Source organism: Lissotriton vulgaris, chromosome 1_1, assembly GCF_964263255.1.
Source record: "Lissotriton vulgaris chromosome 1_1, aLisVul1.2, whole genome shotgun sequence".
In the NCBI taxonomy this organism is placed as follows: Eukaryota; Metazoa; Chordata; class Amphibia; order Caudata; family Salamandridae; genus Lissotriton; species Lissotriton vulgaris.
The window spans coordinates 131,938,683-131,960,722 of record NC_141685.1 but is presented as its reverse complement, the minus strand read 5'-3'; the positions used below and the strand labels follow the sequence as shown (position 1 = coordinate 131,960,722).

Sequence of the window (22,040 nt, the reverse complement as noted above, 5' to 3'; positions counted from 1 at the left end):
TACAGATCATCACTTTGATTATTATTTTCTTGCTTGAAAAGTCTTTAACTGAACTTTTGTGAACTCTTACAAATAAGAATTTACATAGATAAAGAGTTTAAACTTTTGCAGAGTCTGTGGTTATTTTATGAAGGTAATGATATATGCTACTCATTATTCAAACACCCTATTCGATCCCTTAGGATTTTTATCTGTAGGTGACAAGGATTGGTAAGTCAAAGGTAAAGGTCCTGAAGTGAATAAAATCCTGATAGGCAAGAGAGTAAAAAGTCAGGGTTACCTGTTCAAAGTGTGTATGTTTATGGGCCCAGGTGAGTATGGTAATTGAGCAGGTAACTCCGCACGCCATCAATGTCATTCACTTAAGGCATAAGGGTGCCATCGGGGACTGATATAGAAAAGTTATGAGGCAGATGAATTGGGTGCAAAATCCTAATAGCCTGAGGAGACCAAACAGGAAAGGCCATTCTAGTGAATCAAACGCATTTGTGGCGCCTAGGAGGGTGGTGCCCGCCGCTAATGTGGGCTCCACACATTGCATGACTGTGAACTGTGTTCTGAGGTTATGTGCTGTTGAACGGACTGGGACAAAGTCTGATTGGTCTGGGAGAATGATGTCTGGTAAAATGGGCCATATTCGGTTAGCAATCAGTTTAGCTAGGATTTTGTTATCAATGTTAATCACTGACAACGGGCGATAAGAATCACATACATGTGGTGATTTCCTGGTTTTCGGTATGGAAATGATCAATGCTTCTCTTAAGGAGGGTGGCAGCATTTGGGCCGCTACATAACAACCATATGGGGGACAAGCAGGGTGGCATATTCTTTATAAACAGAGGCAGGTTGGCCGTCCAGACCAGGGCTTCGTCATTCGGGAGACTGTGGTTGACTTGCAGGACTTCCTCTTCAGTGAAGGGTGAATCAAAGTACTGTCACCTCACATCGTCAAGCCACAGCAGTTCAAAGGTATCAAAGTATTATATTAGCATTTCCTCAGGTATCTCATCCGTAGTATGGTAGAGATTAGAGTAGATGGAGGTCATCGTGTTGAGTATGACCAGTGGGGAAGACTGGTTTGTTGATTGCTCATCCTGGAGTTCCAGTACGTTACTATGGGGTAACCCAGTATCCCTCAGAACTTGGGCAAAGCTTTTTCATATAAACAATAGTTCTGTCAGGTAAAAACGAGTGATTCAAGCGTACAGAATTAAATTCACACAATGATTTCAAGTTGCGATGCTATACATATAGACCCAATGCAAATCCAAGACAAAAACAAAATCGAAGGTTGGGGTATAAACAAATTATTTTATGAATTTAACTTGCATTCATAAGTACCCCGTTTCAATATATACTTTACGTATTCAGTATTTTTACAAAACGGCGCATCAGAACAAGGTGATTATGATATTGAGTGCAATGATCTATCGTGCAGTAGTGATAAGTGTCTTATATACAAGTGAGAGAACGAAGGGAGGGGGGTAGAAGAATGTTTGCCAAAGTAATATTCAATTGTAGTTATTCCTCTGTGCCACAATATTTGGCGGGTTCTATGGAATACTCTCTTTTGGTCCAGGGGTTTATCGACGTTTCGACCCTAGTACAGCCCGATTCTCGGATCAGAGCGTGTCTTCATCAGGACGGGGAGGTGCGGGGAGGGTGATGTCATCTGTTGAGTTAATTAAAAAGGCATCAGGTATGGATTTGCATTTTATCCAGGTCAAAAGGGATTATTAGTTTGGTGATTCAGGACTCGCCTCTGGGGACCCTGAGGGGTCACACCCAGACTTGACTTGTGCTGAATCTGGTCGGCAAATTACTTTCAGTTCCAACGGGGACCGGATTCCTAAAACAATGTATATATATAAATAAGGGCATATTATTTATTGACCCATTTAAACTAGTAGTGTAGCCCAAAGCCTGAATTAGGCTCCACTTACCCTGGTCCAAGGATAGATAGCTCGTTCAATTCCTTCAAGAGTGTCTCCTCTGCATCGTAAAGCAAAGAAATGGGGGATCAATTAATGCAGTCCACCCATTCTGGCATTAGCCTAGCGCATCCTTTTTGTAAATGCGCGTTATTAGACTGTTTAGGGTTTCTGCATCGTTTCCATGCATTGCAGCGCTGGCGTATGATAATGTTGGCAGAGCTTTGGCTGACATTATCGTTAGTAATGGTTTCCAAGGACGGACCCTCCAACTTCTTTGCCAGGTTTTGAGGGCGAATGTTAGGGCCCCTTCTCATTGTTTCTTGTACTTTTGGTGATCATGAAACGAAAGTTTATCGTCAATGAAAAATCCCAGATATTTATAGCATGATTCTTTCTCCAGCGGGTTACCCTTTAGTCTAATTCGTTGAGTCGTAGCTGTCCGATTTGTAATAGGCATCGTTTTGGTTTTTGAGAGATTTAATTCCAGGTTGTTTGCCAACAGAAAATCGGAGCGTTCATTTAATAGCCTTATCAGACCTACCTTAGTCAGGCTTAAGAGAACAATATCATCTGCAGAGGCCATGTATGATAATAAAAGTTTTCCTAATACAGGTGGGTGTGAGTTAATTCCATCTAGTTTTCTTGAAAGGTCTGAAATAAATAAATTAAAAAGGTACGGTGCTAGTACGCACCCCTGCTTTAGACCCATGTGGGTATACACTTTCCTTGATAGTCTGGCTCCATTTCCAAATTTCATACGTACCCAGGTATCTCAATAAAAAAGTAGTAGACCTTTCAATATCCTTTCAGGTATACCCCAGGATTTTAATTTGGACCACAAGAGTTTCGGATCATCACTGTCAAAGGCAGCTTTTAGATCGATGTAACACAGATGGAGATCGTGTTTTCTGTTTTTACATATTTTTGTGATCAACGAAAGTGACAATATATTTGTAGGGATTCCGAAGCCCTTCCTAAATCCAGTTTGATTGATTGGTATAAGGTTACTATCACTAGACCATTCAGATAGATCTTTAAGGATTAATGAGGCAAAATATTTGGCTTCAACATCCTGTTAGGCGATTAGCCTATCATTTTTGGACTCGATCTGTCCCCTCCTTTGTAAATGGGAGTAATGATTGATCCTTGCCAGCTTTCTGGGATTTGATTGATTAATTCTACATCAGTGTATAGTTTCCCTAGTATTGGGCTCCAGTACTCCGAATCATATTTAAAAGTAGCCTGGGGAATGCCAATTGGACCGGGAGCACCATCACTTTTGCCTTTCTTTATTATGTTTGTTATTTCTTCTGTTGAGTAGTTTACTCCAGTGATCTGCAATGTTATTCCTTTTTCACCAATGTGCTTCACAGTTGGTAAATGGGAGTTGTCCAGGTCATGTGATTGTTATTCTTTAAATTTTTCCCTGAGGAAATTAACCCACTCCTGCTCCTGTATATGCGATGTTGCGATATTTCGGGGTCTCCACAGGTTGTTTATTGACTTCTCTTGGCCGTACTGACTGACACTTGTTGATAAAGTTTCCGCACTTTCACTTGTCTCTAACTGTGGTGTGTCTTGATTTGTATGCCAATGTGTGTGTAACAGACTCTCTGGCTCCCCGCCATACGTGCATTGCTAACCCATCAGGACTGTGTGTTTGTACTTGGGCATTATCATTGTCCCTGTTTTGTGCTTTGCCAGTTGCGTATGGACGTTTACCGGCCACAGGCGGGTGCACTTGTGTCCTGTGTTTGTTTGTGCACAAGTTGGTGTTTGTACCACATTGTGTTCGATGTTGGGGTGCTCTGCTTCCTATGTGTGTGTGCTGCATTGTATGTGAAATGTTCCTTCCACTCTGATGTGGCTCACCCTTCTTCCTTTCAGGTGGTGTTGTCTTCACTTCTGAGCTTGTTCAGTGGTGTGACATTGCCGTGTTGTGTGACTTGTGCTCCTGGTTGGTTTTGTTTCTCTTGAGCATGGTTTGTCTGAAGTTGTGCTGTGCTTAGGTGCTGATGTGTGCCATTGTGCCCACCTCCCCCTTACCCCAGTCCCTGCTGGTTCTTCTCCCTGTTGCTGTTGTGTCTGTTGTTTGGTGCAGTTTCCTGTCCCCGAGTCCTGCCACCGTCTCCAGACTGATGTGGTGGGCACCATTTCCTCCATGTCATCCAGTTCCTGGTGTGGCGCTAGACTCCCACCTCCAGTGTGCATTGCTGCCTTCTTATTATTGGCATGTTTCTGCTTGTTTCTGCCTTTCGCATAATTTCTGCAGTTCTTGTTTTCTGCCATTCTCCTCCTCCACTCTCAGGCTGCATTCATCTTACACAAGATGGCCTCCAATGTACAATGTTTTGTTGCCAATGGGTTTGGTGGGGTTGTCTGCTGGCTCAGGTTGCCTCCATTGTGTTTGGCAGTTGTTTTCTATTTGGTCTGTCTTACTTTTTCAGGCTTTTGCTGTGCATATTTCCGCCTGCCGTGTGTTTTGCGGTCCTGGCGGTGCTTATTCCTGCTTTCCTCATCGCGAATGGGCTCATCTCATGTTTTCTCGTGTTGTGGTTTGGGTTTTTATCTCCGTCAGGGTGGTTGTATTGCTGACATTGGCCGCGTTTTCATCAGACTATCGCATGCTACCGCCGGTAGTAAATTCTACTTTAACACAGGGTTATTTTCCTGCGATGGGCTGCGATGTTTAAATCCAGTAGTTGTAAAGCGCACAGATACCCATGGGTGTCCCGGCGCTGGGGGCCATTGGGAAGATTGAGCGAGCTATTGCCTAGAGTCACATGGTGCTGGTCAGACTCCTGCCACCGGTGCCAGGGATCGAACCGTGATCCCCAGGATCCGGCGTCAGTTGCCCTGGCCGTTGCACCACACCTCTTCCCAAGTTGCGTTAGCAATTTTTGGTGAAATTTATCACACGTTCTTGTGAATATACCCCTGAAGTTTAGTCCTAGCGCAGTGCATTCTCGGCACAGCTCTTAGCATGCTTTGTTTCTGCTCAGAATTTTCTCAGACTGCCGCAAATCCAGTGCATTACAGAGAAGGGGACCCAAGTAGGATGTCCCCACAGCCCCTGGCCCGCACCGCAGCCATATATTGGGCGCACCTCACCCAGCCCTTCAGCGTATTGTCGCTTATTGAGTGCGCTCGATTCATCGCCCACCATGGGCGTGTGCCGTGCTGTATCACTATGCATGGCCAGTGTTTGTCATTGCGGGTCTATGTCCCCGACGATATTTGTAGCCTCCCTTTTTGCAGGTGCTGTGCTGTGTTTTTGACTAGTCTGACTGGGATCCTGCTAATCAGGACCCCAGTCTATCTGTTTTCTCCTTAAAACTGTTATGATATGTACTAGGTACACTCCAGATTGGATACTGGGGTACCCATGTCAGTCCCTAGTATATAGTACACCAGGGCATAGGTACCCCCAGAGGCCTCTCAAGGGCTGAAGCATGTATTATGCCACCCATGAGAGGCCATGAAAAATGGAACTACAGGTCTGCCATTGCAGCCTGTGTTAAATTTTACGAAAGATATTGGTTTACTATATCTATAGGTCACTACACTGAAAACCTATCAGTCACCTCATAGCAGGCCTTGACAATCCTGAAGGCAGGGTGCTGGGTTATACGTGAGAGGATGCCCCTGCATGAGCACCCATGCAGCCTACGGAGACCCTTCTCCGTAGGCTGTTGGTGACGCAACCAAACATATACGTAGAGGAGCATCATATGCTTGCACAAAATGCTATCTCGAAAACAGCTGCAACAAATCATGTCGTGTTTGGTATCAAATAGCTTGGAATCGTACCTTCCCCCCAGTAACCGGTGTTGGAGGTATGATTCCACACTTCTGAAGCGATCTTTGTAGGGTCCCTGGTCTTCCTGGTACCCCTGGGAGGATCCCTGAAATCTGTCCAACCCTCTCCTGTGGGTACAAAGGGGCTTACCTGGCTGTAGGACCATAGATTCGACGTGGACAAGAATCTGAACCAGAAACCACTGAACTTTGACCGTCTGGACACTTGGACTTCGCTGGACTTTGTTTGGGCCCAACTTCATCTCCCACTCAGTCTGCTGCATTGTCTGTGCCCGTGCACCATACAGGATCTGTGCAGGACCTGTGGAGCATCAAGGACAACTAAAGACATCTCCCTTGGAGGGAAGGAGTCACTCTCCTGCATCCACAGGCACCAGTCTGCCGTTCCTGAGCTCCTATGGACTCCAAAGATCCCAGCACAACAGGAGGCAGGTCCCTACATCTCTTAAGGCCCAAGGTACCCTTTCCCTACGTTTCAGGTCAGAATCCCTTGTTGGGGCTGTAAAACCTGAACCCCTGTGCACTGCATACTTTGGAAGTGCATATGCTTGTTGGCTGTTGCCAGACAAGTGTGTTGGGCTACTGATAACCCCAATCTCTGGACACATTTCTTACCAAGATCTTTGTCCTCCTCACACTGAGTGCTCCATGGACTGTCATCTTGTGAATCCACCTGAGGTCCTCTCGTGACTCTTGTGCCTCTGACCTGTGAATCCACTTGAGGGTCAACTTTGTTTTCCATTGGCTTCCCTAGTTGCTCCTGGCTTGCCCTGACTCCTCTTCCTGTGGTGAATCTCCTGGACTTTGCTGGTCCAAACTGTTACTCTTTTTGACCTTCTGCGTGGGTTGCCATTGCCAAGGCTTGTTGGTGCCCATGCAGGACACCGACCACCAAGCAATGGACATTCTTTATGGGACAGCTTGCATCCAGCTCCTGGTTGTCTTCGACATCTATGGGTCCCCATGGCTGCAGAGTCCAAAACACCGTCAACGCAGCTGAAGTGCCCGACATCGGTGGGCATTTGTCTACCGTGCCCCTGGTCACTCCCAGTGACCCAGACTCTGTCCCCTCTGCTTTCAGGTACACTTCATCCTGAATACACGTTTGGATTCCACCGGACGTTCTTCATCCTTCCAGCAGTGACTCTTCTTGGAAGTCTCCCATTGAGATCGACGGCGGTTTCCGACGCCACTTCAGACCTATGCACCCGGCTTCCCTGGGATAGGTAACTCTGGTACTACGGTATCCATGAATGGGGTGACTCTCCAACCTCCTAACTTCCACGGGGTTTCTTCTAAGCACACTTTAATTCACTCTGTCTGGTGCACAGAGCGGTACACGATCTGTGCTCAGTCCCATTACAGGAAACGTTTACCTGGTACCTCCCTAAGAGGCAGCTTAGCTCCTCCAGCGCAAGTCTGCTGGTAATTCCTAGATTCAAGCGTTCTAGGATGGGGGAAGGGGGGAAGGACTTTCAGCGTGGCTGCTGCTCACCATTGGAATGAGCTACCTCAGAGTATTAGGCAAATCAACTCTCTAATTGAGTTCAGAAAGAGCCTGAAAACTTGGCTCTTCCCCAAGGCATGATCCTCCGTCTTCAGTTTCTCTGGACCCTCCGCTTGACGGTTACTTCTTCTAGTCTGAGCGCCAGGAAACCCATAGGGTGGCAGTTTGCGCTATATAAGAACTTTTTACATTACATTACATTACACACTGGAAAGGGTCCTTAAACTTTGGAACTTCAACCTCAACTTCCCCATAGGATTGTACGGAGCACGCAGTCGTGTTCCGACACTGCACCTGTCTTCCGTGGGGGTTCCTACTTACTCACCTTGGGTGGTTCCTTGGGGTCCCAGCGATTCTACTTACTCTAGACCAGAGGTCTTCAATCTGTGGGGCGCGACCCCCAGGGGGGTCGTTGAGTCCTGGGAAGGGGGTCGCAGATTCTGCCAGAGTGCAGTTCCTGGCATCGGGCTGATCGAGGGTGCTCAAGGCGGAGGCCGCCTAATTCACACCGAGGTGTGAAAAACATCAAAGCCTCGTTAACAAGTAAAGGTCTTTTAAAGACCTGTGATAGTACTCTGGTGTGCCTTTGTGTGTGTCCAACAAGCTGTTTCAGCCAGGTTGACATACAGGAGCTGGGGGGGGGGGCGGCGGGGGGGGAGGAGGCTGTAGCCCTTTGAGTTTAATGGACTTAGCTGTGGGTTTATTTTTACTTTTAACGTTTTATATAGAGCTAGTTTAACCCGTAGGTATCAGAGCGCTTTACAAATACACAGTAAACAGCAGAAGGACAGCAGAAGGACATTACAATCATATCATTGGTTCAAGTCCCACGAGCCCTCATACCTGGCGCCTGTGCAGGAGAAATGTGGCTGAGAGTCTGTTCTTCATGGTGAGATGTTATCACAGCCGGCTGCCACCCCCTCCCCCCCCCCCCCCCCAAGCAGGGAGGCACAGAGATGCCCTCCCATGAGAGAGGAAGACGAAGCAGAGAGATACTGACCCCCCATGAGAGAGGCACAGACAAGGTGGGTGAATGAATGATGGGTGGATGGATGGATGAAAGGGTGGACGGATGAAGGATGTATGGATGGATGGATGAAAGGGTGGATGGCTGTATGGATGGACGGATGGAAGGATGAAAGGGTGGACGGATGTGTGAAAAGGTATGTGGATGAATGATGAGTGGATAGATGTAAAGATGAAAGGGTGGATGGATGGATGAAGGATGGATGGATGTGTGAAAAGGTGGTTGGATGGAGGATGGATGGATGAAAGGGTGGATGAAAGGATGAAAGGGTAGATGGATGAGGGATGGATGTATGGATGGATAAAAGGTTGCATGGATGAATGATGGATGGATTTGTGAAAAGGTGGGTGGATGAGTGATGGGTGAATGGATGGATGTAAGGGTGGATGGATGAAGGATGGATGGAAGGATGGAAGGATGAAAGTGTGGATGGATGGATGAAGGATGGATGGATGGATGGATGAAAGGTTGCATGGATGAATGATGGATGCATGGATGGATGTGTGAAAAGGTGGGGGATGAATGATGGATGGATGGGTGGATGGATGGATGAAAGGGTGGGTGGATGAAGGATGGATGTATAGATGGCTGTATAGAGGCCTCTGAAGTCATCTGCGGCGTGCCACAAGGATCTTCACTCAGCCCCACCCTCTTCAACGTATACATGAGCCCCCTCGCGGCCATCGCACGCCAACACAACCTCAACATCATCTCCTACGCTGATGACACCCAACTGATCCTCTCACTCACCAAAGACCCTAACACCGCCAAAACCAACCTACATGATGGAATGAAAGAAGTAGCCGAGTGGATGAAGCACAGCCGTCTGAAACTGAACTCAGACAAAACAGAAGTCCTCATCTTAGGCACCTCCCCCTCCGCCTGGGATGACTCCTGGTGGCCAGCTGCCCTAGGAAAAGCACCCATCCCAACTGACCACGCACGGAACCTGGGCGTCATCCTGGACTCCTCTCTCTCGATGACCAGACAAGTCAACGCCGTCTCTTCATCTTGCTTCAACATTCTTCGCATGCTCAAAAAAACATTTCGCTGGATCCCCACCGAAACTAGAAAAACGGTCACCCACGCACTGGTCACGAGCCGCCTAGACTACGGAAACACCCTATATGCCGGTACCACCGCAAAACTCCAGAAAAAACTCCAACGCATCCAGAACGCTTCAGCCAGGCTCATACTAGACATCCTGCGTAAAGAACACATCTCTGGTCACCTGAAAAACCTCCACTGGCTCCCCGTAAATAAGAGGATTACTTTCCGCCTCCTAACCCACGCACAAAAATCACTCTACGAACTTGGACCCGAATGCCTCAACACACGACTGTCCTTCTACTCCTCCTCCCGTCAGCTACGATCCTCCAACCAAGCCCTTGCCACTGTACCTCGCATCAACAAAACCACCATGGGAGGTAGATCCTTCTCCTACCTGGCAGCTAAAACCTGGAACACACTTCCTACTCACCTTCGCCTTACTCAGAACCACCTAGCATTCAGAAAGCAACTTAAAACTTGGATATTCGACAAGTAATCCCCCACCCTTCCTCAAGCGCCTTGAGACCCTATAGGTATGTAGCGCGCTATATAAATCTCTTGACTTGACTTGACATGAAAGGGTGGATGGATATATGGATGGAATAATGAAAGGGTGGATGGATTAATGAAAGGTTGGATGAATGAAGGATGGATGTATGGATGGAAGGATGAAAGGGTGGATGGATGAAGGATGGATGTATGGATGGATGGATGGATAAAAGGTTGCATGGATGAATGATGGATGGATGTGTGAAAAGGTGGGTGGAAGAATGATGGATGGACGGGTGGATAGGTAAAGGATGGATGTATGGATGGAAGGATGAAAAGTTGGATGGATGAAGGATGTATCGATGGATAAAAGGTTGCATGGATGAATGATGGATGGATGGATGTGTGAAAAGGTGGGGGATGAATGATGGATGGATGGATGAAAGGGTGGGTGGATGAAGTATGGATGAAAGGGTGGATGGATATATGGATGGAATAATGAAAGGGTGGATGGATGAAGGATGGATGTATGGATGAAAGGGTGGATGGATGAAGGATGGATATATGGATGGATGGATGGATAAAAGGTTGCATGGATGAATGATGGATGGATGTGTGAAAAGGTGGGTGGAAGAATGATGGGTGGATGAATGGACGGGTGGATAGGTAAAGGATGGATGTATGGATGGAAGGATGAAAGGGTGGATGTATGATGGATGTATGGATGGATAAAAGGTTGCATGGATGAATGATGGATGGATGGATGTGTGAAAAGGTGCGGGATGAATGATGGATGGGTGGGTGAATGGATGGATGAAAGGGTGGGTGGATATATGGATGGAATAATGAAAGGGAGGATGGATGAAGGATGGATGTATGGATGGAAGGATGAAAGGGTGGATGGATGTATGGGTGGATGGATAAAAGGTTGCATGGATGAATGATGGATGGATGTGTGAAAAGGTGGGTGGAAGAATGATGGATGGATGGACGGGTGGATAGGTAAAGGATGGATGTATGGATGGAAGGATGAAAGGGTGGATGGATGATGGATGTATGGATGGATAAAAGGTTGCATGGATGAATGATGGATGGATGGATGGATGTGTGAAAAGGTGGGTGTGTGGATAGACGGGTGGATAGGTAAAGGATGGATGTATGGATGGAAGGATGAAAGGGTGGATGGATGAAGGATGGATGGATGTGTGGAAGTGTGGGTGGATGAATGATGGATGGATGGATGTGATGAGGTCTAACAGGCGCATTTATGGTTGTCGATAGTTGTTTATGATGAGGAGTACCAGTTTCTAGAATCTTTTGTCGGAAGGGGGTCCTTACGCCTAAAAAGGTTTTACAAGGGGGTCTCGGCATCAAAAAGTTTGAAGACCTCTGCTCTAGACCTTGTCTTGACTCGAGTTGTGTTTCTCATACCACTATTTTAGTATATGATTTGGTCCCTCTCTGGTCCCACTGTCTTTTATTGCTACTTACTATTGTTTATTTGCTACAGGATTGTTTGCTTTGTGAATATATTCGTGTAGAAGATATTGTGTCGTACGAGAGAATGTTATATAAATAAATACATATTTTTATAACTACTGTGTGGTTCTCCTTTCATTTAATTAATACAATAAGATTGCATTCTGGTAAAACAAGCTGCTTAACATTCCTTCAAGACTACGCCTGATATCCTCTTGGATAGCTTTCTAAGGTTATCTTTGACCTCTTAAATCAGCCTAAGGGCTGTTTCAACTGGTGCGAGGTGCCCACTTTAATTAGTGGACAGCATATACCAAGTCACCTACTCATAGGGAGGCTACTGTATTCACTACAATTGATTTGGCCAGCGCATACCAGACTCTAGGCATTGCACAGCTTTTATAACAACTGAAAGCAGGATCCAGTATAGAAGAATGCCTTTACGGTCGGCAGGTGCACCTGCTGATTTTCAGAGGGAGATGTCCAGAGTATTATAACGCATAACAGGTGAGAAGGTGTTTAGGATTACATTTTAATAGTTGGAAAGGACAAAAAAGAGCATGATGGGACATTGAAGGAGGTTTTACATGCTCTAATGACAAATGTTCTGAGTGTGAAGGAAGAGAAATGTGATTTTGGAAAACGGCAGGTGGAATACTTAGGGCACATTATATCTAAGGAAGCCGTAGGTCCAGCATCAGTCATGTTGAAGCTATTGTGAATGCTCATGAGCCCAAGCCGAAAGAACGATTAATGTCTTTTTGGGGCTCACAGAGTTTAATTCCCGTTTTGTGAAAAATGATGTCTCGAAGGTGGAAAATTTATGAGCGTTATTAAATAAAAATGCAATATTTGGTTGTTGGCAAGGAGGAGTTTGTAGCAATCAAGAATGAGGTTGTAAATGCACCATATTTGAAGTCATTTGCAATGGGGTTTGATTTACTATATCAGTGGGTGCCAGTGGTTACGGAGTAGGAGCTGTTCTATCACAAAAGATGGATGGAAATGAGTGGGTGGTTGCATATGCATCTCGCACCCTGACACAAGTGAGCAGAAATTATTCAGTGATAGGGAAAGAATTACTCGCTCCAACTTGGGCTGTAGAGTGTTTCAGGATGTATATTCGGGGCAGGAAATTCAAAATCTGTGCAGACCATAACTCTTTAGTGAATATTTCAAAACCAAGAAGTGGGAAAAATATAACAACACAGTTAGCACGATTGGCTTCAAAGTTGCAAATGTATTATTATGATATTGTATGTGTTCCAAGCAAAAAATAATTGTGGTACTGATGGGTTGTAACAGTTACCAGTGGAATCGTGCAACGCACAGGAAATGGATGAGAGTGGACATGATGTGGCGTACACATATGAAGACGTGATGCGTCATGGGAATAGGGATGTGGCGAATGTGTTAGAGTTTTTGGAGGTGAAAGGGATAGAAGAAATGGAAAAAGATGTGGTGCTGCTGGGTGTAAAAATGTATTGTAAATGTGTGGCCTTTGCAATGGCAATTGCAAGCTGAATATAACCCATTTTGGAAGGTAAAGGAGGATTATCCTTTTGCAAATGTATTGTCCTAAAAAGAGGTGGATTTGTACCTCCTATTAGGATTCGCAAAAACATCATCAAGTTAGGACATGAAGGCAATTGGAGGATGTCAAGCATGAAGCGGAAAGTTTATGAACAAAATTAGGTGGCCAGGATTGTACGGTATGGTGGATAGTTGGGTGAGGGCGGCAGTTCCTATGGTTGGTAGTGTGACCACGGAGGTGGTTATTGATTTTTTGGAAGATGTTTTTTCCAGGAAAGGTGCACCAGAGTTGTTGGTGTCTGATAATGGGGTGGTGCTTGAATCAAGTAAGATGCAGTCGTTTTTGGAAAAATTAAATCATGTAAGGGCGTCATTGTATTATCCCGAAAGTAATGGCCTGGTTGAGCGGTTCAATGGAATTGTAAAATAGGCAATACAATTGGCACTTAAGTCTAGGTTATAATGGATGAAAGCTCTTCAAAGTATGTTGTTAACGTACACGATTACACGTCATTCAGTAACAGGTAGAATGCTGTTTGAGGTGTTAAGAGGAAGGAAACTGTTAGAACCTAGTTGGTATGTTCCGTACACCCCTTCTCCCTGACGCGTGTGGGTCCTCCCACTGTGAAGCTTACTGTGGAATGTTGAAGTGCTCTTCAGTGAGGAGAGCTGGATGACCAATAAAGAGTTGTAATCCTACCGGCTGTGTCCTGTGTCCTAAGTATACAGCTTCTAACACTGGCGACGATACTGTGCAGGGGACAGTGATGGTCATCTCCCCTTTGAGTACTCTCTCCACACAGAAGAGAAAAGAAGATTTGAAGTAAGGCTCGTGTTAGCAAGGGAACGGATCATCCCTGCTGGGAGGACGTGAAGAAGCAGGCTAAAAGGAAAAAAAGTGAATTTCCTCATGTCTACTAATTATTGGCGGATGGAAGACGTGAAGGGAGCGTTTTGAGGAGTGTATCGCTGATCTCTCGTCCCATTGGCGTACCTGTGATCTTGGACAGTGGTGAAGCAGAGGTCCGTGATGGCAGAATAGATCCACAATTATCGTTTCAGTCTTCCGGGCCGGCTTTGCCCTGGGGTCCAACCCCTCAAGCCTGTCTCTGTGAGCCTGCGAGGAGTATTGCCTACTCGGTGGGCGCGCCTGGTAGCTGCGGTGTTGGATGTGCCTTTTCCCTTCAGCGTGTGTGGATAGACGTTGAGGGAGGATCTTTGGTGTTGAGCAGTGTTCCAGCCCGGCGCCGCCTCAGAGGGATCAGCCCGCCTACCTTGTACAGTCACCGTGACAGAGTGCATCCGGGGTCCAGCAGAGACGCTGTGGATGATTTCCGTGCCAGCGAACAGTGTCTCAGCCCGGCGCCGCCTCCGGAGAAACCCGCCCGCCCATCCTGAGAGAAATTTCGTGACAGAGCGCATCGGGGGGCCCAGCAGTGTTTGGTTCCGCGCCTGCGTGCTGGTGTGGAAGAGAGGTATCGTGAGCAGTGTCACCCTTGAAACGCCTCAGAGTGAATCTTCCGCCCTATCCTCCCAGTCAGTTGCGGAGCCCGTCAGCCTCCTTGTCCGTTTCTCTGAGGTATTGTCCGCGTGTGCCATCCGGTACACCCTGTGTGGAGGCTGGGTCCAGAGATCGAGGCGGTGAGGACGATCAAATATGGTGTGACCTTTTTTTTCTGTTGGTGTCTACCGAGGTAACTTTTATATACGCCATAGTTTGCCTGCATCACCCTACTGTAGTCATCTGAGGAACTGTTCCTGAGTGAGACATCTGCATACGTTATCCTGATTAAACTCTAAGGGTCAAGGGACAAGGGTCAAGGGCCACACTGTGTCAATGTTCATAAATCCTTCATATTACTTACGACGTGTGTGCCCCTGTCAAGTGTAGATTTCCTTTGAGGACAGAGAAAACCCACTTTCCTTCCAGCGTCCCTTTCCATTTCCTTTTTTCTTCCCCCTGTGGTGGTAAGGTTTCCCCCCATCGCAATCCACTGTGGCAGCAGCAAGCATGAACCAACCCCCGCCTTTCCTAAATGACATTGGGGAACCTGAGATAACTTGGAAAGAATGGGTGAAGCTTTTTGAGTCCTATCTTATAGCGATTGGGGGACAGAGGTTTAATTCCATAAGGAAACAGCACATTTTGTTACACAATTTGGGTGTGCAAGGGCGTAAAGTATATTAGAACCTACCTGTACCAGAGCGTGATGAGAATGCTGTGGGGAGGTGGATGTGTTTGCGCAGACCATGGAAAAGTTAGAGAAGCATTTTGGGGACAGAATAAATGTGGTCCTGGGACGTCATAAGTTCTTTAAGAGAGAATTCAGGGGAAGCAGGAGTCTGTACAAAATTATATTGCAGTACTGTGGGGTTTGACTCAGCTTTGTGAATTTGGGGACCTCACTGACTCCTTAATAAGAGATCAATTGGTAAGGTGTACAAATAATCCACGTATTCAGGAGAAACTGTTAGCCAAGAATCCAGGGCTAAAGGAAGCTGTTGAGATAGCGAAGTCAGTGGAACATACCGCAAGATGTGTCAAGGAAATGAAACCTGAGGGAGAGTTGGTAGCCTCCATAAATGATACAGAAGAGAGAGTAGAGGTATACAAGATGAAATTTAAAGAAAATGCTAGTACCAAAGTAGAGCACAGAGAGAAAGGTCCGAAGTGCTACCGTTGTGGCAGTAACAACCATTTTGCCACCTTTTTCCAATGCCCAGCCAGATATGTCACCTGCAAGAAATGCAATAGAAGGGGGCATTTTGCCAGGGTGTGTCGCGATGGCGAATTACTCCCTAGAGAGAATGAAAGAGGAATTGAAAGGGGTGCCAATAGAGAAGTGAAATACATTGAACAAAAAATGGAAAAGCTTGTTTTACAGGTTAAAGATGCTGATGACACCGTAAATTCCATATATCCAAAATGTGAAGTACTAATTGACGATGAGCGCATTGAAATGTTTGCTGATTCTTGTTCCCCGTTCACCTTGATAAATAAAGATGACTATGAGTCCATGGGGGAAAATAAGATTAGTGATCTGAAGAATCCTGATATCTCTCCTGCAGGATACAATAGGGGCAGTATACCCCTACTGGGGATGAAGGAGGTGCAGCTACAATTTAAAGATAGAAAAACGCATGGAACTATTTATGTGGTCAAGTCTGGTTCAAACCTTTTGGGATGGGTTCATCAAAAGGAGTTGGAGATCATACTGGATCCCAATAGTGCAGAACAGGTGTTGCTTACTGAAAAGTTCCTGGGGAGTGATAAAATCTGTGAGGAATTCAGCCAGCTGTTCAAAGAGGAATTAGGATGCCTGCACAATTTCCAACATAGGATCAAGCTAAAACAAAATGCCAAACCAGTAGTGCACGGGCTGCGCACAGTGCCCCTCAAACTGAAGGAGCCTTTAGAAAACGAATTGCGCAAGTTGTGCAACTTGGACATTATACAACCGGTCGAATGCTCTGAGTGGGTGGCCCCAATTGTTCTCGCAGCCAAGTCCAGTGGTGATGGCATCTGCCTCTGTGTGGATTTGCGCAGTTTAAATGACTGCATCTGGGTGGAGAGACACCCTTTGCCAGTCATAAACGAGATGTTAAGCACAATGGGTCCCGCAAAATTTTTTTGCGTAATAGATCTATCCATGGCGTACCACCAGATCGAATTGCACCCAGATTCAAGGCCCCCTCACTGCGTTTATTACACCTTTTGGAGCCTTTATGTTCAGAAGAATGCCGTTTGGCCTTGCGTCTGTGGCGGCCATTTTTCAGAGAGTCATGCAGAAGATCCTCGAGGGAGTGGAATGCACCATGTGCTTTCAAGACGACATTTAGGTGTACGGTAAAGACTCAGAAGAACATGACAAGGTACTCAGGAAGGTCTTCGGAAGCCTCATGGATGCAGGCCTAACTGTAAAAAAAGAAAAGTGCAGAATCAAGGTGAAGCAAGTTGAGTACTTGGGCCATTCCATCACAGAACAGGGGTTCAGGCCCAAAGGGAGTTTGATCCGCGCAGTGAAGGAAGCGCCTAGTCCGCACAACAAAGAAGAACTCAAATCCTTTTTGGGACTCATGGAGTACATGTCAAAGTATGTGGGAAATTTTGCAACCAAGTGTGAGCCAATGGGAGAGATGTTGAAAAAGGACAAAGAATTTGTGTGGAGTGAAGATCTGGAAGCTGTTGCTAACACTTTGAAAAAAGATCTAATCAACTCACCTGCACTAGGAACGTTTGATTCAACCAAGAGGACCATCCTGGCAACGGATGCATCGAACTACGGGTTGGGGGCCACCCTAATCCAGAAGGATAGAGGAGAAGAAAAAGTAATTGCCTATGCGTCCAGGAGCCTTACCCCACCAGAGAAAAATTACTCTGTAATAGAAAGAGAAGCCCTGGCGTGTTTTTGGGCGGTCCGGCATTTCAAGTTTTTTCTATGGGGAATAAGGTTCACGATACAGACGGATCACAAGCCCCTCATGTACGTGTTCTCTGTGAAGGGTTTAGAGAATTGCACCCCACGCATTAGCAGGTGGATCTTGGGACTTGAACATTATAACTTCAGAATTGAGCATGTACCGGGCAAGGAAAATGTCATTGCCGATTTCCTGTCGAGATCACCACTACCGGAGGTGGAAGGACATGAGGAGGTTTTGGACAGCCCCATAATGATGATGGATTTTCCTGCCATCACGGAGAAAGAGTGGGAAGAGAATATGAAAGAAGATAGTGAACTTAAAGTTCTAGTGGAGCGTTTAAAGAAAGGATGGCCCATAAACAAGAGCGATGTTGAAGCAGAACTGGAAGGATTCTGGGAGGTACGGAATGAATTGAGTGTCATCAATGGGAAGGTTTACCGCAACAACAGGGTAATTCTGCCAAAGGGATTACGTAAAAGAGTGATAGACCTGGCGCATGAAGGTCACCTCGGATGCAGTGCCACGAAAGGAAGATTGAGAACGAACTTTTGGTTTCCTAAAATGGACAACATGACGGAAGAAACTGTAAAAGAGTGTGGAGCATGTGCCAGAAGCGACAAGACAAAAGTAGTACACAAGTCACCCTTGTCTCCAGTGGAGGTTCCAACCAAGCCATGGAATAAACTTGCATTAGACATCATCGGACCCATGCAGAACCTTGGAGTGCAAAAGAGATTCATGTTGGTTCTGATAGACTATACCTCCCACTGGGTGAAGCAAAAATTTGTACAGACTATCAACACCAAAGCAGTGATTCAATTCCTAAAGGAGGTGTTTTGTGTAGAGGGCATCCCCTCCATTTTAGTTACCGACAATGGGGTACAATTCACTTCCGAGGAAATGCAGAAATTTCTGGAAATGTCCGGCATCAAACATGAGACCACAGCACTCTATTGCCCTAAAGCCAATGGCATGGTGGAGAGGGCAAATAGGGTTATCAAGGAAAATATCCAGCTGGCCACCATAAATGGTTGTGATGTTGAGGATTGTTTGAGAGAATGTTTGTGGGCCTACCACACCTCGCCAAATAGAATAACTGGGATCTCTCCTTTTGTGTCTTTACGCGGGAGGGAACCTAGTACCAAGTTTAACCCCTGTTGGTTAAATGGGGGGGAAATCAGGAATGTGGACAGGGAGGAAGCAGGAGAGAAGGTCAAACAACATCAATCTGAATACAAACAATGGTATGACAAGAAACATGGTGTGAAGTTACAAAGGTGGGAAGTGGGGGACATGGCTCAGGCCAGAAAGAACACCAAATTGGGAAATTACAACAGCAAGTTCCATGCTCCCTGCAAGATTGTCAAAGTGTTAAAAAATGTTGTTCAGTTTGAAAATGGTCAATGGTGGAGTTGTGACAATATTGTTAAAGTGCTGCCATAACCTTTTCTCTACAGGTTTTCACTGTTGTTCCCCCAGGGGAGCCTACTAGTCTTTGTGAAGTTTTATCTCCTTGGCATGCATGGTGGAAACTCAATATGAGGAAGGGAGATGTGTTAGAACCTAGTTGGTATGTTCCGTACACCCCTTCTCCCTGACCCGTGTGGGTCCTCCCACTGTGAAGCTTTTTGTGGAATGTTGAAGTGCTCTTCAGTGAGGAGAGCTGGATGACCAATAAAGAGTTGTAATCCTACCGGCTGTGTCCTGTGTCCTAAGTATACAGCTTCTAACAGAAACCTTCTTCAAAAATTGTACGTTGGTTGTAGAGGATTAAGAAGGAAGAGAAAAGGGAAGTCAGAGGCTGAGCTTCAGATGAAGTGGAATGTGGAACGGAGTAAAACTCAGGTCATTAACAGAATCAACATTATTATTATTATTATTATTTGAAGCTTGTAAAGCGCACAGCTACCCCCAGCGGGTGTTTTCCGGCTCTAAGACAGGCGGCAGGTGCGGGTAATCATAGAGGGTAAAGAGTTGGAAATTAGCCAGGTCTTTAAGTGGCATTGGAAAATAGATTCAGATTCAGCCATCTGCAAGTACATTGGCAGGCAGTTCCAGGCTTTGGCCGTGGTCACTGCGAAAGATCTGCCACCCATTCTGTAGAGGCAAAAACAGGGAGTCACCAAAAGGCGGAGATGGTTTGATCTGAGTGAGCGGTTAGACTGAGCATGCTTAGGTCAGGCTCTAAAGTAGGCCGGTCCCTGACCCAGCATTGCTCTAAAAGCTAAAGCCAGTGACTTAAACTGAATGCTCCTGGTCCATGAAAGCCAGTGAAGCTTCTTCAGTTGGGGAGAAATCGAGTGGCGATTCTGGGGGTTCTGAACCTGTGTTTTAAATGTCATGATTCTGTTATGAATTTGGTATCAGTGAACCGCAAATGATGAATGCGTTATTCATGAGTATTTTCATCATGTTACACCAATGGATTCACTGTGCATTTGAAGGTTTTGCATTGAACACTTGGGTTTCATCTTGTAAATAGCAGCCATGTTATTTGTTGCCCTTACAGTAGGCTCTCCCCATGGCAGAGCAAGCATTTAAAGGACATAACCTTAGCATGGGTTTGTGCTGACTTCTGCATGACCTGACGACAGCTGACCCTGTTGCTTGAGGCTAACCTCCCAAGCCAGTTCCTTGTTCAGCAGCTGGCGCAATAAAGTTCAAAGAGCAGGACATGTCCGACCTTTTATGGCACCGTTCCCACCGCTTCTATCTCCGTCCCATCTGTTGCTGCCTTTCCTTTACGAAGGTTTTATGGTGGGTTTGTCCGGCCTGATTGAACAGGAAACCAAGCATGTGTGCAATCCTTTTTTTAGCCTGGACTTATCTTGAAAGTGATGCTTTGTATGCACGTCCTGGGAATCTCCAACATAATGCACTTCAAAGCAGGAATGTGTGCTTAAGGCGAAATATTCTGTATAAAAGGCCTGTGCGAAGGCCATGCAGCAGACTCTCTCATCCAGTTGCTTTAAGAGTGGCTGGGCGACGGAGCCTCACAATTAATCATAATAAAGATGTCTTTTCATATTTCAGATTCTGTGTTGATTTCTTTGCCACTTTTGAATGGACTACTTATTGGTAAGACCCCTGAGAAGGAGTATGACAAATATTTGGTTTCTTCAGTTGGCGCAACCAACTCGGGGCTCATCATGAAGTGACTACCTGGAGGAGAAATTTTTCAGAGAACAGAATTATGCTGGGGTAGGCAAGACAGGAATCTACTAAAAGAGGTACTCTGTGCACGGAGGTTCTGGGGGATTCTCTGTCTTTGCGGCCTGGCATATTTTTGATTTTTCTGACTTAAAACTCTCCAAAAGATGTCACTCCTGACTGAGCAACCCTTTTTTTGTGTAAGTTTTTTAAAGAGACTGTTAGTGCAGTTAGAAATTGGCAGTTAGAATTTGGACACCTATTTGTTTGGTACAGCTTTGATAAGTATATGTGGGTCGCTCCCATAGTCCTTGGTTGTTGGCACTTTGCTGGTGCTTTTGTCGGTGGCACTTTGCGAGTGTTTTTGTTGTTGACGCTTTTGCTAGTGTTTTTGTCGGTGACACTTTGCTAGCGTTTTTGTTGTTGTTGTGTTATTTGACGCCTGCAGACGCCAAAAACCGAGGGTATTTGTTCTTTGCAGGGACTTGGTAAATCCCGTAATCCTTGAAGTTTGATGCTGGATTAGTGAGCTATAAGATGCCTGATCTTAGCGAATTTGAAGCTTTGTATTGGCCAACTTTGTATACGTTTGAATTAGCCGGTTTATCTAAATAGGTTAGATTTACAAACATATTTCTTCCTTGGTGATTTTGTATCCGCAGGGAATTAAAATATGACAGAATACATAACAAGGATCCTTTGCTCTAAGTAATTTTATGAATGGATATGCAGAACGATTTTTGGTGTTCTGCCAGCTACGACTAGTGAATTGAGTGTATTTTTTGGTTTTAACACTGTTGAGAAGTGTTTCTTGTGAATATGACTTAAAGCTACGTATAGTCCGGACTGTCCTGTTTTCGTCCTGAGTGTTGATTTGTGGGTTTAAATGTGTGTTTGAATGCGTGGTTAAAATGTGTGTTTACATGTCTATTTTGTTTGTGAGTTTTGTTGTACATTGCGACGGCGCGATTTACAAGAAATGGTTAGAGAGCGCTGCATTGTGTGTCCTAAATGTTTTCAATACTTTCTGTTTATGTCTGAAATGAGCTCAATGTGTGTGGTTCATATTTAATGGATATAAATAAGGCCCCAGCCAAAAACGAAATTGTATGTTTTTGCAGAAATAAATACCTTTACAGCGTTTTTACTTACATGCACTGTATTAAATGTTCACAGGCAAAACGTTTTTAGCTGTAGTATATTTGCATAGGAATGTTTCTTCAGCCAGCAATTTTTTTGCAGTTAAACACGGGTGGAATTTTGCATGATGGCCCTTTTACATGACAGAGGCCCTGAAAGTGACGCAGAATGTGACGCTTTTTAAATTAGGAATATGCGCTCAGGTTTGTGAGTTAATGCATCTAAATAATAGGCAAGGAATGTAGCGGGCTCTTATATGTAAAAAAATCACAAACAGAAATAATTGGGTTTTATTAGAAGACAAAAATTATTAATTATGGAAAAATAATTAATAAAAATGAGTGCTACCAAAATCGTTTTTTAATATTTATAAAGCTTAGCACTCATACTATGACCTCTTAGCATTAAAATGTGATTTACGTTATGTTGCATCACTAAAATGACAAGAATTCATGTGTATAAATTCGCTTGCCATAGGCGCAAGCAAGCT

General features: G+C 45.3%; 1 protein-coding gene across 2 annotated transcripts in view; it reads right to left on the bottom strand.

The window, feature by feature from the left end:
• The window catches only part of LOC147737767 (uncharacterized), a 408,580-nt gene that overhangs the window by 343,128 nt on the left and 43,412 nt on the right, over nt 1-22,040 (bottom strand). The gene's annotated exons all lie outside the window — the stretch shown is intronic.